Source organism: Olea europaea, chromosome 5, assembly GCF_002742605.1.
Source record: "Olea europaea var. sylvestris chromosome 5, O_europaea_v1, whole genome shotgun sequence".
NCBI classification, from domain to species: domain Eukaryota; kingdom Viridiplantae; phylum Streptophyta; class Magnoliopsida; order Lamiales; family Oleaceae; genus Olea; species Olea europaea.
The window spans coordinates 14,454,189-14,471,770 of record NC_036241.1 but is presented as its reverse complement, the minus strand read 5'-3'; the positions used below and the strand labels follow the sequence as shown (position 1 = coordinate 14,471,770).

The following is a 17,582-nucleotide window of genomic DNA, read 5'->3' as shown; positions in this document are numbered from 1 at the left end:
AAATGAAAAAGGAATTAAATGAAAGAAGAAAACAGGCAAAAATGGAAAAATTCAAAGTATGTGCACTAAATTGGCTAGTGGATGCAAAGTTTGAAGGTGAAATTTTATACTTTGAAAAGTGAAGGACTTGAAGGACAATATAGCATTAATGACTTTAAAATGGAGCCCTTTCTACTTAGTCCCTGTTTGAGGCACATTAACTGAAAATGAAAATGGGGGGAATAATATTTTTTAGAAAAATGAGTGGTTGAAAAAAAAGAAAAAATTTTCGATTTACGTATAATATTATTTTATGGAAGATTGTATGATTGAAAATAGGAGAGAAAAAAATATAATGTAATGTAATTTAATTTATTGAGGATCAAACAGGGGCTTAGCAATTGGTGGCTGACTTGGAGATAATTTACCCATAAAGACACGCAACATATAGAATTTAAATTAGGGAAGGATTTAAAAAATGGAATTGAATTTCTAATTGGACTCAGCACTTTGTTGAAATTGATTAGAACTAAAATTCCATTGGAGTCAAACATTGTGGCTCCAAGTAGAAATTGGAGAGGAAAATTGCCGGCTGCTTGGGCTGAATTTTATATATAAACAACACACAATTTGGAGCAGTTGGGAGTAAAAGAAGAGAAAAGGAGGCTGCTTTTGGCTGGAATTACATATATACACGCCAACTGGATTAAAAGAGGGCTGCCTGGTGTTGAATTATATATATATATATATAGGCGGATGGAATTGGATATACACACACAATTGAGCAGCTGTTTTGGGAGAAGAAAAATCCGTTGCTGTTGTGATGGAAAAAAAAAAAAGATTTATATACACATTGAAAATCGGCTGCAGTGGGAATAAAATACATGTGCTGAGAACGAAGGATTTTGATCACGAGTTCAATTTTTCCTATCAACACTTTCTCGATCGAGTCTGTCGCACAAGGCTTGCCTAGTGCGGTTTACTTGACTTCCATGGTTTGCAGACTATTGCGTCAATCCGAGAGCTTACCCAGTGCGCACCCGAAAGGTAGCGGCTGCAGAATCCCCCGTCATAAAAAACAAAAAATGAAAAATAAATACACATGGTGGCTGAATTATACGTATTATATACATGCCAACAGGAGAGCCGAATTGAAGAAATATATATACATAGAAGCTGGTGGTTGTAGGAGAAATACAAGCATACACGTGCAAAGTAGAAAAAGTTTGTGGAATTAATCACGTTTCATCAATTTTTCGTTGATGTCTTTAAACTTTCTTTGTTTAATTCAAACATTATGCAAGGTTAATTCTTCTCATGTATTGGATGAAGATGAAACCTTTATTATTTATTTTTAATTCAAGACAAGAAGTTTAGTTAAATTCTTGTAATTCTTGATTAATCTAGCATGCTTAATTTTATAATTTGATTGCTTAATCACCAATTAAATATATAGTTACTTGTTGTAGTGCTAGCAGACTCACAATAGGCCTAGAACACTGTTTGATTAACATGTATGCAATAAATTTTAGAAATAATATTTATCATGTGTGCAATCTTTAAGATAATTGTGAAATTGAATGTGTTCTATTCATTTGAATTCGGAATAGGAACAGATTCAGGTCGTAATTAGGGTAGATTTAATTTAGCTTGAAAAAAAAATTTAATTACAATAGAATTATTGATTATCAAGAATGCATGAATGAAACTAATTATGTAGTCGAGAATTGAAATAGAAAATAATAAGTAGACTCGTAATCTAATACGCTCTTCCCATATACGTATTAAATTCTCATTTAACCCATTTTCGTAGATTAAATTAAAATAATTAAAAATCACAAATCAATTTTATTTGTTCGCTTTGAATCTAATTAAGTACTAACACGGTCAATTAAATTTTATTTCTCATGAAACTCTTAACTCACTAAATTTATTACTTGTCAACGATCCAGCACATTTGCGAATTTCGCACGAACAGTAACTATCTAGGTAAAAAAATTTGATTCACTGGGATAATGATCTTTTGATTATGCAAATTGAGCAAATAATTTTTTATATAACTAAGTTCTTGTTCTCACAAGTTTTCAGGTTAATTATAACATTACTAAATCTAGGTATTCGGATTTAAAATTTATGCCCGCAATACGATCTTATTTTATTTTTGTAAAAATCGACTCAAGACGAGTAAGAAATTTTATTTAAGCCTTCTTACCTTAACTTGAATGGGACTTGGCATTATTTATAGGAAAATGCTACTTTACCATATTTTTTGACCTGCGGAATGACCGAATGACGTGTAAGCAATATATTAAAATAATTTTTTGACCTTGTTTCTCATTGTTTAAAAACAAATGAAAAGTAACGAAGGAAAACTGCGACCCATTTCCGTCCCCAATTCATTAAAAATATGGGCGCCAATTTTGTTGCTATCTCAGCTCTCATCTATAGTGGCCCCATTTTGGCGCTCACGATCCGACCATAGTCTACAGTGCCGACACCTCCGATTTGGCCACACCATCGTTCTAGATTCTGATAGTTCCAGATAAATACACCAGCTCCGTCAGTGTACAACAGCGGCACCTTCAGATTAGGCACCTTCGTTCCAACCATTCGCCGACCGTTGCTTCGAAATTATGACAAGAGAAGGTAAAGGTAAAATTTATTGTAAAATGTAAAACTATTTTTCGAATCTGAAATTCGTTTGAAAATCTAGGGCGTCTATTGATGTTCTGATGAGGATATCTTCTTCACCTATAGAGAAATCATTTAGTAGATACATTGGTTTTTTGGTTAAGAAAGATTACCCGAATGAGGCCATTACTGTAAAGTGTGCTTACAATTTTTAGTTGTCCCCTCAACGATAACCTTCTACTAGTCCTGCCAACCATTCTCTGCAGAGCAAGAGTATGAAAAATTTCTAGAAGAAGCTGTAAATGTTGTGTGACACCATCATCGTTCTCTGTAACGTTCTTGAAATGGGGAAAAATTATTTCATGTAGAATATGACCTTCTTTCTTGCCACACTATTTTTAGGCACCACATGTTTTTATGTTTGTTGTGTGTAGATGAAATCTACAAATTCATTTTGTGTGAAATCTAAAAATTCTTATACATGGTGCTTATTTTCGACGGAATAGACATAAATTTGTTAAGTAGAAACATGATGACTTTGTTAATTCCACCGAAACTGCTCCTGTAGACAACATACCCATAATAAGCCCAATCTGTATATGTTATAAATAAACTGAATATGTTGCATTAATCGTTTTTTTGTGACAGGGAAAGAAATTTTGGACAATGTCGAAGCCGTTATGTTGGTGGAGTCTGATGACGAGAGTGATCATGATAATACAAAATTACAAGGTGATGACGGAACAGGAGGGAATGGTGTGATTGTGACTGTGCCTGTGCTTGTGCCTGAGGTGGGCATGAAGTTTAAGGACGAAAATGAAATTTTCGATTTTTATAAAAGATATGCATATGACATGGGTATGAGAAAACAAAATTCGAAAAGGGACGATGATGGAGTTCTGCAATATGTCACTTACGTTTGCAGCCGCAAAGGGAAAAAAATCAATAATACAAGTGTTTCTTTAAAGCCACACGCTACCATTCAAAATGGATGTAAAGTCAGGCTTACAGCATGCTCAGATATTCTTAGAATATGGCGAATTAACACAGTGCACCTAGACCACAACCATAAAACAAGTCCTTTAAAATCCAGATTGTATAGATACAACAGAGAATTAAGCATGCAAGTGAAACGTTGTCTTGAAGTAAATAACATTGCAGGAATACTGCTACACAATTTCAATTCTGCAGTTGTCGAAGCAGGTGGATATGAAAACATGACCTGCATTGAGAATGACTGTCGAAGTTAAGTTGAACAAGTTAGGTGGCTAAGACTTGGCGAAGGTGATGTCGCAACAATACAGTCATACTTTTCAACTATGCAAGCACGGTGCTCAGGGTCTACTTCAATATTGATTTGGATGAAGTGTCATGTCTGAAAAATATTTTTTGGGCAGATAATAGGAGTCGGCAGGCATGTATGGAATTTGGTGATGTTGTCACATTCGATACCACATACCTAATGAACAAGTATAATATGCCGTTTACCCCTTTTGTTGGAGTGAACCATCACGGACAGTCTACTCTCCTCGGATGTGGTCTCATATTGAACGAGGATACTGACACATTTGTGTAGCTTTTTCTAACATGGCTGCAGTGCATAAACGGCCAAGCTCCTAATGGGATAATTACTGATCAAGCTAGGGCAATGCAGAACACAATCCAGATCGTGTTTCCCAATACGAAGCATAGGTGGTGTCTTTAGCACATATTGAAAAATTGCCAAATAAATTTGGATTTCACATTAACAAAGCTTCGATATTCTCTGCTATATACGGATTGGTTTATGATTCTCAATTTGTTAAAGAATTCGAAGAAGGTTGGCTAGCGATAATAGAAATGTATAATTTGCAAGACAATGAATGGTTATCATGCCTTTATGATAATAGATCTCGTTAGGTTCCTTGCTTTTTGCGGACCACTTTCTGGGCGGGCATGTCAACAACTCAAAGAAGTGAAAGTATTAATGCATTTTTCGACGGGTATGTTCATTCAACGACCTCGTTGAAGCATTGAACAGTACGAAAGAGCATTGAGAAGTAAGGCTGAGAAAGAGTTTCAAGTAGATTTCAAATCGTTCTCACAAATGGTACCTTGAGCGACTAGGTATGAAATGGAGAAACAATTCAAGGCAGTATACACAATTTCGAAGTTTAAGGAAGTTCAGGAGGAGTTCGTTGGCAAAGTTTATTGCGATCTCGTCTCTGTTAGCAAGGGATTTCTGGGGGCGACATATGAGATACACGAAGACATCATACATGATCATCATTGTACTAGAAAAACATTCTTGGTCTCATTATCAAGTGACAAATGGGAAGTTATTTGCAGCTGTCACTTATTCGAGTTCGAGGAATCCTATGCATGTATGCAATCACGGTACTGATACGCAGTGGAGTGAAAATGTTGGCAAATAAATACATTTTACGGAGATGGCGGAGAGATGTTATCAGATCCCACACGAGGGTTGTGGTGAACTATGACGGGTTGGTTAATACCCTAGCACAGTTGATGTACGATAAGATTGTTAAAGCATTTGCTACATTGGCAAACATTACTTGTGATGAGATGTAAAAGATGGTTCAATATTAGAATGGATTGAATCTCAATGCAAACAGATGGATGCGTCGAAGTCCAATTACGAGAGTAATGTCTTGTCTAGTCATAGTACTCGTATAGCGTCTCATGATATCGCATCAGAGGATATTAGCAGTGGCTGCGTTAGCGTTCGGGATCCAAAAGGGGTGAAGAGAAAGGGCGCTCCTAGAAAACTTTGCAAGAAGTCCCCGTTGGAATTGAGTTCAAATAAAGCGACGATATGTTACATTACCTTTACCACAACACTTATTTCTCGTGTTCAAATACAAAGAAAATAAAGTTTTGATAATCTGTGATGTAGGCGGGTTGCATTGCACCCAAAGGGAAAAAATACAAGGCACGCCAAAGTAATCCTGGAGTTGGAGCAACCATGTTTCAGATAACCCAACAATCACAATTCGAGGCAATGCTAATACCGTTATCATATTCACAGTTCGTAATGGTTAGTATATTGCATTATTCCAGTTCCTTGTTGTGGATAAATTTGACTGACATGTTATATTTTTCCTTGTAGGGAAGGACCCAGAGCATTGGGTTCTCACAACACTTACAACCGTCTACTTCCATTCGCCCAGATGGTCAAGGTAATGATGAGGTTGAGTACTCTATAATTTACGGACCTTTGTATTTTTTTGCCAAATGAACTCATTGTCATGGTGTGCAGTATGTCATGGTGTGCCCTACTATGTTCCATATGTGCTGGACAACAACAATGCTGACCCATGATATTAGAATATGGATGCGATAACACAAATCTGGTACACATATACAAATAATTTTTTGAACCTATTAGATATTCTAATCATTAACCGTGTCGACTAACGTTCCATATGTGTTGTAGGTACTCAAGTAAAGAATGTAGTTGGGAGATCAACAAATCGGAACCTGCATTGCCTATTTACACAGTGCACCTATTGGCGTCTCATGAATTTTGTGAAGGCAGAGCAACATGTTTATCCCCTTTTGTTCATGAATGGTTCATATTGAAATTACCAAAACTGAGGGAACATTTTGTACTTAAATTTTGAAGGAAACGGTGGATGTTTCTCGGGTTGCATAACGCGAAATTTTATTTTATTTTATTCCTCCTTTTTATTCGAGTCTATGGTGCTGGAAATTGGTATTCTAGTTTATGCCTTTTTTTCCTATATGAATTAACTTCTACAATACATTATTTCTTTATGTTGGTCAAGAAATACAGAGAACCAGAATCAGGGCCAAAAGCTTAAGGAAGTGTGGGAAATTGATCCTTCTAAGTTGGAAACACGATATCTTGTTGCTCAGGGAACCTATGGTACTGTTAATCGCGGCACTTACAATAATCAGGATGTTGCAGATACACCATTATTTCCCTTTCTGTCAAAATTAATTTTGATGTTAATGCTTTATTTGAATTTACAAGGAAATGGATGAGATTAAATTAAGGTTGTATTCTGGCATATTGAGCGACTTTGTGTTGTTTATTGTCTCAATGGATTATCTTTCCACTAATGAAAGTGAGATTAAGTGCAATTCTTAGAGTAGCCAAACAACAGCACTCTCCATCATTCCATCACATCAGCTTGTACTCAGCATGTAAATCATTTGAGTTTTATTTTTAGAATAAACTCTGCAGGCATTTTGTTCAATATGTTGGTTCGACTTAAGATTTTAAGACTAAGAGGTTGTGTAGCTTTCAACTGATTGATTCAACCAATAAACATAAACGATAATGCCTTAATCTCGACTCCTTATTTTATGCTCTTGCAACGATGGTTCTGCTTTGTTGTTCATCTCTCAGTTCGCATTTAGTTGTCATCAAAGAGTCAAATTATGGGAAATAATTGACATAATGCCTCAGACACAAATAAATGTGACCATATTCCTACCTTCTTGTAACTTGTGTTAGTTCAAATGTTGCTCACAGGCGAATGTTAATCCAAATGAAAGACTTGACACTTCCCTATATTCACTGCAAAATTTACGCGTATTCTGATTTATGTTGACATATTGTTGTTGGAAGCTTCATGCCAAATGTTTACAAGACATCCAAAAGATAGCAAAATCTTGAATCCAAAGTTTCTCCTCTAATCCATGGTCCTCCGGCTACAATGACAGCAGCAACAACAAAATCGCAAGTGGCACCAGAAATCAACTTCCCACCAGTTCCAACGTCTCCATTGCCAATGTCGAACACTAAAGAGTACCAGTACTACTAAATAGCGATTGATCTACTACTGCCGAGAATCCACAACTGAATAGGGTCATCAAGTTAACCACTGCAACTAGTGATGAAACTACTAATGCCGAAAATGAATAGGTGAATAAGGTCATTATATTGAGAACTACAACTCAGATGTTGTCCCTTTCATTTCTTCTCTCCATTCGCATCTACTTTTCCTTTGTGTATTGTAACGTTAAGAGCCATCTCCACATCACGTTGATCAAATAGTCAACATTGAGATTGAAACGTGCAAGATAGTTTTTCAACTCCTTTGCTCGTCACATAATTCGTCGAAGTTACTCTGACTGCACTTGATTTGCCGCTAGTCTCACCATTTTTTACCCACTTCCAATATCAATATTTTGCAGTACACGTATTGAATAATCTACCTTTGTTTTTGCTCTCTTTCTCCACCTCAAAACACTTGACGAATGCATCATTGCACCATGGGCAACGATGTTTTTTTGGACAGTCAGCAAAAAATGCCCCTTTCCTCTACAACCATGACATACTCCTTGGTTCTTTCCTGCCATCGTAAGCTGAAAATAAACCACGACACATCAAAACCAATTTAGGAATGAGAGCTCAAATCCATTTAAACAATCCTATTGCTTTCTGTACATATTCCAGACATCTATATCACACACCAATCACCATAATGAGAAAAATCAAAATTTCAACATTTATTGAGTTCAGAAATAGAGACTGGAACAAAACTATTTTCAATTTATGAAGGTAAACTTTTCCTAAACGAAATTCCTTCAGCAATTCGAAGTCATGTACTAAAAAAAGAAAAAAAAAAACTGACTCTTTTGGGTTTACAGAATGCAAATACGTAGCCACGAAATCATTTCGGAGTCTGCAGCGCAAATTTCAGGTGTTTCATTTAGTTTACAACCACACCATGTAGGAGAAAAATTAGGGAAAAATCTTCCTTTGACCCAACGACTGCTACTAACTACGAAATATAAAAAAAAAAAAAAAAATGAAACCCCCAAATTTAAGGTGTTTCATTTAGTTTACAACCACACCATGTAGGAGAAAAATAAGGGGAAAAACCTTCCTTCAACCCAACGACTACTAATAACTACAAAATAAGAAAACAAAAATGAAACCCCCAAAAATTAAATGCCACACTCAATCCTTTGAAAACCCACAAATTTGAACTTACTTCCAGTGACGAAGACGAGGATGGGTCTGGTGTAGCAACCAACGACCGGTAAAAATGCCTTCCTTTCGTCCCGGCTTCGGAGGGTGTGAGTTAATCGGTGCAAGGTCTGGCGTCGGAGGATCTTGTTTGAGGAAATTGATTTTGTCTTGGGAGAAATGGGAAGGTAGTGAATATGAGGTTTGACAAATTGGGCCGGGTCCGATATTGTTTGCTTTAAGACAATTCCGTCTGATGTCGTTTTTCCTTTTTTTTTTATTTCATGTTCCATGTCAGCATGTCAAGGAATCTGTCAACGCATTCGGTCATCATTGCACGGTCCTTATTTATACTAGTATATTATTTGAAAGAAAGATGCTAGAGAAACAGGGCTACATGTGTCCCCTGCTTGGGAAGAGAAATCCTAATTGAAAACGAGTACTTAGAGAAAGAGGATAACATTGTAAATAATATGTTGGATTCAACTTAATGTTGTAGTTATGACTTGTCATGTAAGTAAAACCCTGTTTGAGTCCAAAATTTTCAGAACACATTCTTCCATAAAATAATTTTTCATGTAAATCCAAAAAAAATTTCAATCTTTCAACCATACATTCTTCAAAAAATAACTATTTCAAAACACATTTCTCATTTTAAAAATGGGAGAAATGTAGCATTCATTCACGTTGAAGCTGATAATGTGCGTATTTGTTCGACAGATATGCTGAAGAGGCAAATAAAGAAAGAATAATTTGACTTATAAATGAAAGTTATATACAACGTTGGTGCTCCTAATTTCCAAGATCTGTTTTTTCTTTTTTTTTTTTGCATAGGCCTAGGGATAAATGATGCACTCAACATCCATTCTCTAGGCGCTACATTCCGGTAGCACCCCCTGTGCATTTCCACCTCAAAAGTAACCTATGACAGCGCAATTCTAATTCGCTGTTTATGAAATAGCATTAAAAATAAAAATAAAATAATAAAATAAAAAAGATAGGAATATTGTTGACTGATGCATGAAGAGAACCATCTCGAAAGAATGATTCAATTGATCTGATAGCAGAAAAAGAAGTATACCTCGTGAAAGTCGAATTCTGGATCCTGAGCTTTAGAGAACCCATAAACTTAAATCCTAGGCAAGATTCTTTGTTTTTCTGTATGGTTTTCTTTTGAATATTCCATGAATGCATCTGCAGCCATTGGGAAACGAAATAGGACTTCATCAAATTTGAAGCAAGAATAAATATTGCAGTTGGACCAATGCACTGGTAAGATTACCTAACAGGAAAAAAAGAATAAAATAAAATAAAAAATGATAAGATTTATCTAAACTGGGAAAAAAGAAAGAACATATCATAGCAAAAAAGGCGTATAACGTGTTGCTACAGGTTCATTATTTCAGGGCTATAAAAACTCAGACCATCCAAATGAAGTATCAATAGAAGAATTAAGATAATGTTTGCAAGCAGCGAATGAAGGAACTGAAATCGCAATGCGACTTTAAAAACCTAAGAACTAATGTTATAAGATAGGTATCTCCTTTGACAGTAATTACCACAAGCTGATGACAGGTTTTGTGTATCTAGAAAATACAACTTAACAAAATTTCCATCCAGGAACCCTAATTGACACAACACGTCCCGAGTCACCCTAGTGGGCCCGAAACGTGACATGCGCCGATGACAGATGCTGATTAGACGTCAAATCTATCACCAAGGCTGATTATGAGTTAATTCAAAAAATGCGACAAAATCAAATGTTTAAAAAAAACATAATGCGATGGCCCAAAATATTTACTTCGTGCTTCATCAATATGAGTTATAATATTCAACATGACGTGTGGCTCTCATTCTGAAATCATTAGACCCTTCCAACTAAAAAGAATCGATTACTATCTGTAGGAAAAATCGTGGAAAAATATGAGTTGATAGCTAAGTGAGTGGAGAAATTCAAAATAAATATACTTTTTCATTTATACATTTTTATTGAAAATCAAATTCATATCATTTGATAATTCACAAGCTACCATCATGTAATTATAGTTAAAAAGTGAAATATTCACATAAGGTCATAAAATTTCATCTTAAAATCATGATATAACATCTGCTGATAACCATGCTATAACGTGCTGAAAAATCTACCAAAAATGTACCCTCTGACTGAAATATGTAATCCACCCCTTAGGCTAAGAACTTTCGCCACGGGCCTTTGGCACGAAAGTCGATCTCAAAGACCTCTCATAATCAATTCTAGAACACGGCCAAGACTCTTCTACGAACTATTTGTACATGATCAAGACCAATGTCAGGTCAAAACCCTCTATGTAGAATAGAACACGGCCAAGGTCCATCTGTGAACTATAAGAAGTATATAATCATGGATACTTTTCTAACCGATCTCAATATTGCATGTCTCACATACCAAGTCACAAAAGTGTCCTAAAAAATCTTTGAGATTCCATATGTATCATAATAAAAGAGATTTCTGTAAGAATCATAAAATCGAACACATAATTACACATACTTTGATAATATATTTAATTTATAAATACTTTAAAATATTTATATTTTTCCACTCACAGTAGTACTATGTTCGTAAAATCAACCCGATTGCTAAGTTGTCCTAATATTTGTATCGTCGTCTGAAATATGATATAATTTTTAAATCAACAATTAATTATTTTAAATAATTTCAATAATTAAATAGGCGATACCCAAATTTAATCATTTCACGTTTAAACGAATTCCACAGTCTCTTTAATTACTAAAACTAATTTTTTTTCTTTACTCAATTTCATAGTTTATTATACTTAATCCCTTCAATAAAATTGAATTTAGTCTAACAACCTAACAACTATAAAATCAAACATAACTTAATAATAAGTAACTTTTTATTTACCTTCAACTTTAAAGAATTCAAGCCTAATAGTAGAAGAACTTATTTTCTAATATGTTGGCGAAATTTTTCTATTTTTTTTTTTTCTTTCTTTCCTCCTTTCCTCTCCTCTCTTTCCTCTCTGTACGTTTTTTTCCTTCACTGTGTGTTTTTATGTGTTTTAATGTGGAATTGGAACTTGGGTGAATTGACATGTTTGACTTTTCTTACTTTTTTTTTTTTTTTTAATTGATGTATTCCACTAATATTCCACTCATATGTTAAAGTTTGGACGTTTCTTCTCAAGACTTAAGGTTTCTGCAGTAATTAAAACTCTTCAAGAATTCAATGCTCTCATAAACCGGAGGTCATCATGATCCTTACTAATATTCAAAAGCAGTATCCAAGCTTGTATCCTAAATTATCGTGGATAACAAGCTGTAAAGGTAGTCAACAAGTTATTTCAAGACAAAATCTAGATCATTTAACCAGCAACGCTTCTTAATGACCTTCAAAGACTTGAGGATTGATTCCCTTCCAAATAGAATGCATCCAGTGACAATGCAGAAAAAAATAAATCATCTCGAGAGAAGGTAGAAAGTAGAAATTATTTATTGTTTTCCCTTTATGATAATATGGATTTATGAATTGCTTTGCCGAACGAATATTCATACCTTTGCCTTTAAAATTTTTCACTCTCATAAGATTCTTGTAACAGCTTTTGGTTTCATGATATAAACATGTCAAATAGGAACTCTTCGTGGAAGTGAACAAGATATAATCTGAACCCATCAAAGCAGATAAATTTCCATTATAGAGCAAGAGGATGGTTTCAAGTCACCAAACTCCACTGTAGAATCAGAGACTGAACCACACATTAGAACTCATTACTTTAATTCTGGCATCCTCAATCTAAAAGGCAGACTAAAAATCTTCATTAAAATCAAAACTAAATAGCTCATCTTTCCTGGCCATATCAAAGTGGTATACCAAAAATATTCTTAGAAATAACTAGTTAATGCTAAGCATGTACCAAAAGAAAAGAAAACAAGCATGTCGAGGGAATGAAATTGCATTGACCAGCTTTGGAAATAATAAAGCATTTTTATAGGGTACTTACCAAGAAACTCAGATGCATTATTTGGCAATTCATGACTACTTGCGCAATAGATTGAGCCTTTCAGACTTGCAAAAATTGTTTCAATAAACCTTCTCCCATCCATGTTGAATACCTAGAAATTGACAGACAGGATAGATGCCATTACACTGAAACACCAAACTCGAGCTATTGTGTGCAGATGTGTACTTTCATAACATTTTCCAATCATAGGAATGCAATAACAGAAAATAAATGCACGAGTAAACCAGAGATATGACTTTCACTTGGCTTCTTTGTGTGAAATGTAAACAGTGCATGTTTTGTATCTTGGGGAACATAAAACATGTTATCTCATTTATTTATTCTGTCTCCGTATGCTCTTCAATCCCCAAACCTGGAAACCAAATCGTATGATGTCTTTGAAAAGTTCAAAGACGGTGTATTTTCCTATTTTAATCTACATAATTTGTTTTAATGTCAACTCAGATAAATCCTACTAGAACAATAAAGAATATGTACGGATATATATCACTTCCCTAGACAGCTTCAACATATCAAGCTCCAAGTCTTATGGAAGTTGGAAACTCTAGAAGTATCTTTTGGTTGAAAAGGAAATATGTATTCCAGTGTAGAAAATAAAAAGATGAAATAGAGCAATGAGGATTAACATGTCGTATCTTTAGTAAAGGGTTCCCTAACAATGTCACAAAGGGATTTATGAAATACTCTCTGAGATGATCACAGAAATAAAGTCAACTCTTGCACAATTCTTCTTCTTCTTTTATCTGCAAATGCCCCTTGGGGAAGTGGGAGGGGTTAAAGGATTTGATACCAAGAAAAATACTGCGCCCATAAATTTAGTACAGTATCTGAATTACACTGCATCTGTAAATTAAGACAGCTATGCCAATGCCTCATCTCAGTCAAATATTCTCCACAAAGCAAATTTGGCCACGGCTGAGAATCCATTATTTTTTGCATTCAGGCGTCGTCATATTTTGAAGGTTAATTCATTCGCATAATATAGCTTGTATAACATATTAATGGCATTCGTGTAGTGGTGACTATTTGTTCCTCAATCTCCCTCTCAAGTTTATTGAGAATGCAATTTCCTTCAAGATATTCAACAACACAAGGATTCAAATCATTAGCATACACATGTTTCACTTTCTTTGTCACAGATATGGCTATGCGACCTATGGGACCAACATCAGAAAAAACATCACCTGTAAAGATTGATAAGAACAATAAGCAACACAACATTGACATTTGTAACCAAGCGGCAATACATATGCATCAAGAGTGTAGAACGGGAAAAAGAGTAAAGACAAAATATCCGAATGCCCAGACTCAAGATAATATGCAGAAAGAAATTTAGTCACATAATAAGCTAGAGATCCATAGTATATTATGCTCTGATACTACTGGCGAAGCAGCAGAGAAGAATTTAATTATTTGATTTCAGATTGGGTTACTTAACCAGAGCTTCATATAGAATTTTGTAGCCATGCTTCAGACTGTTTTCTGTCTTGTAATATTCGCTATAATTCATTTAATTTTCTTCTTTCACTTTGTAAATGAGGGGAGCTTCTCGTTTTCTTTTCCTTGATGGGGGAGGGAACCCCACAATGAAGTGGATGTCGCGTACAAGTTCTAATACAATGACATCATGATTGTCCATTATTGCATCTGATCTAGACACAATGGGATCGTGCATAAGCAATAAATAACATATAAAATTCCCAATTTTTTCAAGACAGAGTTATACTCATATCAGAAATTATAAGTACTGTATGAACTAAAAAAACTCAGGACAACATAATTAGCAAGTAAATATTTAACCTGCATTTCAGAAATTTAACGTCCCAGAAACAAACATGGCAACATACAAACTACATCATCACGTGTGAAGCAACTCAGAAGCCTCTGGCTTTCAGTTTCCAGCCTTGAATTCCAGTCCCTATAGACAACAAAAATAATACTAAACATGTGATGCAACTCAACTCTATACTTTTCTTTTCCTTCTTACTTTTGTATCTTTTTCCTTCCAGGCTTGCACTGCTGCTAAATCTACTTGGAAATGAAATCCATTTTCCACTATTGTTGTCACAAGAGAACGATTTGCTGCTAAAACTTCAAGCTGCATGGTTCCGAAGTCATTATGAATGGCATCAATTTTATTGAATACTGTTTGTATATTTGGCTTGTTCTTATCTAAAACAACCAGGCCATAACAGGGACAAAAAGAAAACAAAATAAAAAATAAAATGAGTATTTGATGAAACTTATCAGGACAAGGCTAAACCACCGTTGAGATTGAATGTTACTAATATAAAAAGGAGAAGTACCTTCGCAATAAGATTTTTATATGGATGGTGTTCATATCTCAGATTTAGAAGCGCAATATGCCCAACAGTTATGAAAGCTGAAGGAAAAATCATACCATTTGGAAGCAAAACCTCCAAAATCTGTAACAATTACATGACTGTCATATTATACAAGCTCAAGAGCAACTACTATAATCTGAAGACATTTTAATAATTCACTGCAATGAGCTTCTGCCCGCAGCACATATCAGCAGGGAGTCAATGAGTTTCACTTCTTGTATTTAGCTTACAAACTGAAGTGAATAAAAATTAGCGAAAAAAATTCTACAGAGATTTTTTCTTATGGTAATGGCAGTATGAAATCATTCAAAAGAAAATACAAATGATAGAAACTATAACACTTCGGCTTATCTTGCCAATTAAAACACTGAAATACAAGGGACAAATTATTTGTTACTTAGACCCTTGTAAATGCTAGAAATATCTGTATCACAAACTTGACACGTGGAGAAGGGCTTAGTAATAAATTCCAAAACAACATCTTTAAAAAAATGCTAATTGTCCACAGAATTCTGTATATTATGTTGGACATTGTTTTGCCATGGAATGAAGAGCACGAGTTCAGAAATGTACCATCTTTCCTGGATTAGCCGCAGACTGTCACACTACATCTTATACAAATCTAAGAAAACCACTATTTCTGATTTCAAAAGCTACCCTCTTAAAGGAACATCCCTTTTTTCTCAATTTGTGCTACTGCCCATGAATGAAAAAAGAGGTAAACAAAGTCCAAAAATATGGAGGATCCTAATAGACCCTAGGCCCGTAGACGATAGGGAATGCAGCCTAAAGAATAGTTTTACTCCAGCAAGGTATGAATTTCTTTGAAAAAAATACCAACTGAACCTGGATGAAATCATGACCACTAAGAGCACAGATACAAATATGGAATTCGATTATGATACGATACGGATATGCCGGTACAATTTTTTTTTGAAAAAATTAGGATACAGCGATACGTGTTACGAAATTCAATATAATTTTATTAATATAAAAAATATTAATATAGAAGCATGATAATAAAAATAAATAAAATAATAAAGCACTTTATCTTCATTATTAATTATCAAAACTTCATTTTCTTCAAGATCATTAATATAAATTTCTTCATCATGATTAAAAATAACTCTCCAACTCTGACTCATCTAATGAAAAATTCTAATACCTTTAAAAGTATCGAATGAGTTTTCGGCAATATCCCAAATTTTGGATTCTCCTTTTGTGTAGAAATCTAAATTTTTTAATATAAAAAACATTAATTCAGCAGCAAAAGTCTCGTTCAGTTGATTGAAGAACGTAAGCAGTCAAATGTTCAACAAATCCTTAATCCACAAGTATCTTAATTTTGCTCTATGCCAAACATTCTAATTATCATGTCTAATAGTTCAATAGTACCCTGTATCAAAATTGCTAGCAATATAATCGTACAGACAACCTTCATAAACAAAGAAAAATAAATAACCAGCATTATCTAATACGACAATCACCACAAAATGTTCAGTAACAACAAGAAAAATTAAAACAACCAAGAAAAGAACCGGGTCGCATTTATCAATACAAAAACGTCACAAGAAAAGCAACTGACAAAGATCAAAGTGTTGCAAAGCAAAAACCTTGATACTCTCAGGCAAATCCCTAGTATCTTCATTCGCCTCGTCCAAAAGTAGCAACCTGGTTGGGCCCTTCCATTTTGGCTTAAATTCCTCCCCTAGCAAAACTACCTTAATCATCCTCTTCACTGTCCTCTTCCTCTGTAACAACCTCCGGCGGTGCCATCTCATTCCTGTCAACCCCTCTTTTATTTTTCGGCCTAGAAATTTTTGCCAAGTTCGTAAACTTCACATATCCTCTTGAATTAAACGTCCTGGCGAGCTTATCCCGGCACAAAACTGGGTTAAAGCAGCTCCCCATCGCCCTTCGCCTTCCCATAAATTCTCCTATTCAATGTTAAATCACCAACAACGTACTTAGGCAAGAGTTTTTCAACTGTTCATCGATTTCATCGCCGGGCACTCTGGCGATGTTCTTAGTTCGAGGCCAGTTGAGGAGGTGCCCACAGAGACGGCTTTCGAGACTGAAGCAGAGGTCAGATGGGACACGGAGCGCAGAAATGTCAAAAACCCGAGTGAAGGCGGCTTCGTCTAGTGGCATTACATTGTTGTTAGTAGTGGGGTCTTCGAAGAAGGGCGGGTTCAGCAGTTTGACGGGATTGAGGGAGTGACCTTTATCGAGGGAGGGACCATAAGGGTCGGTTGAAAAGGAAATGTTTCCGACCGCCACCGAGGTAGCAGTGGAGAGGACGGAATTGGGGAAGGGGCAGGGCAGGGATCTCAATTGGGCCGAGCCGTGGAAAAGAGGCTCGTGGGCGGCTCATGCTCATGGAATCACGAGCTCGAGCAGCAGCCGAGTGGGCCCCGTCGGAGGCGAGCCGAGCAGTTTGACGGGATTGAGGGAGTGGCCTTTATGGAGGGACGGACCATAAGGGTCGGTTGAAAAGGAAATGTTTCTGACTGCCACCGAGGTAGCAGTGGAGAGGACGGAATTGGGGAAGGGGCAGCATAGAGATGTCAATTGGATCGAGCCGTAGAAAAGAGGCTCGTGGGCGGCTCGAGCTTTTTGTACTATAAATACCCCCTTCCCCCAAAAAAAATTTTTAATATCAAT

The 17,582-nt window shown here is 35.5% G+C and overlaps 1 long non-coding RNA gene and 1 pseudogene across 1 annotated transcript; one reads left to right on the top strand and one right to left on the bottom strand.

The window, feature by feature from the left end:
- The first annotated feature begins 2,351 nt into the window (after positions 1–2,351).
- Positions 2,352–6,333, top strand: LOC111394771. The gene is made up of 5 exons (XR_002702704.1): positions 2,352–2,625; positions 3,259–5,647; positions 5,720–5,789; positions 5,870–5,963; positions 6,047–6,333. It is a non-coding gene; the product is annotated as an uncharacterized LOC111394771 (long non-coding RNA).
- Positions 6,334–7,015: 682 nt separating this feature from the next.
- LOC111394770 lies at positions 7,016–17,288 on the bottom strand (annotated as a pseudogene).
- Positions 17,289–17,582: the final 294 nt, after the last annotated feature.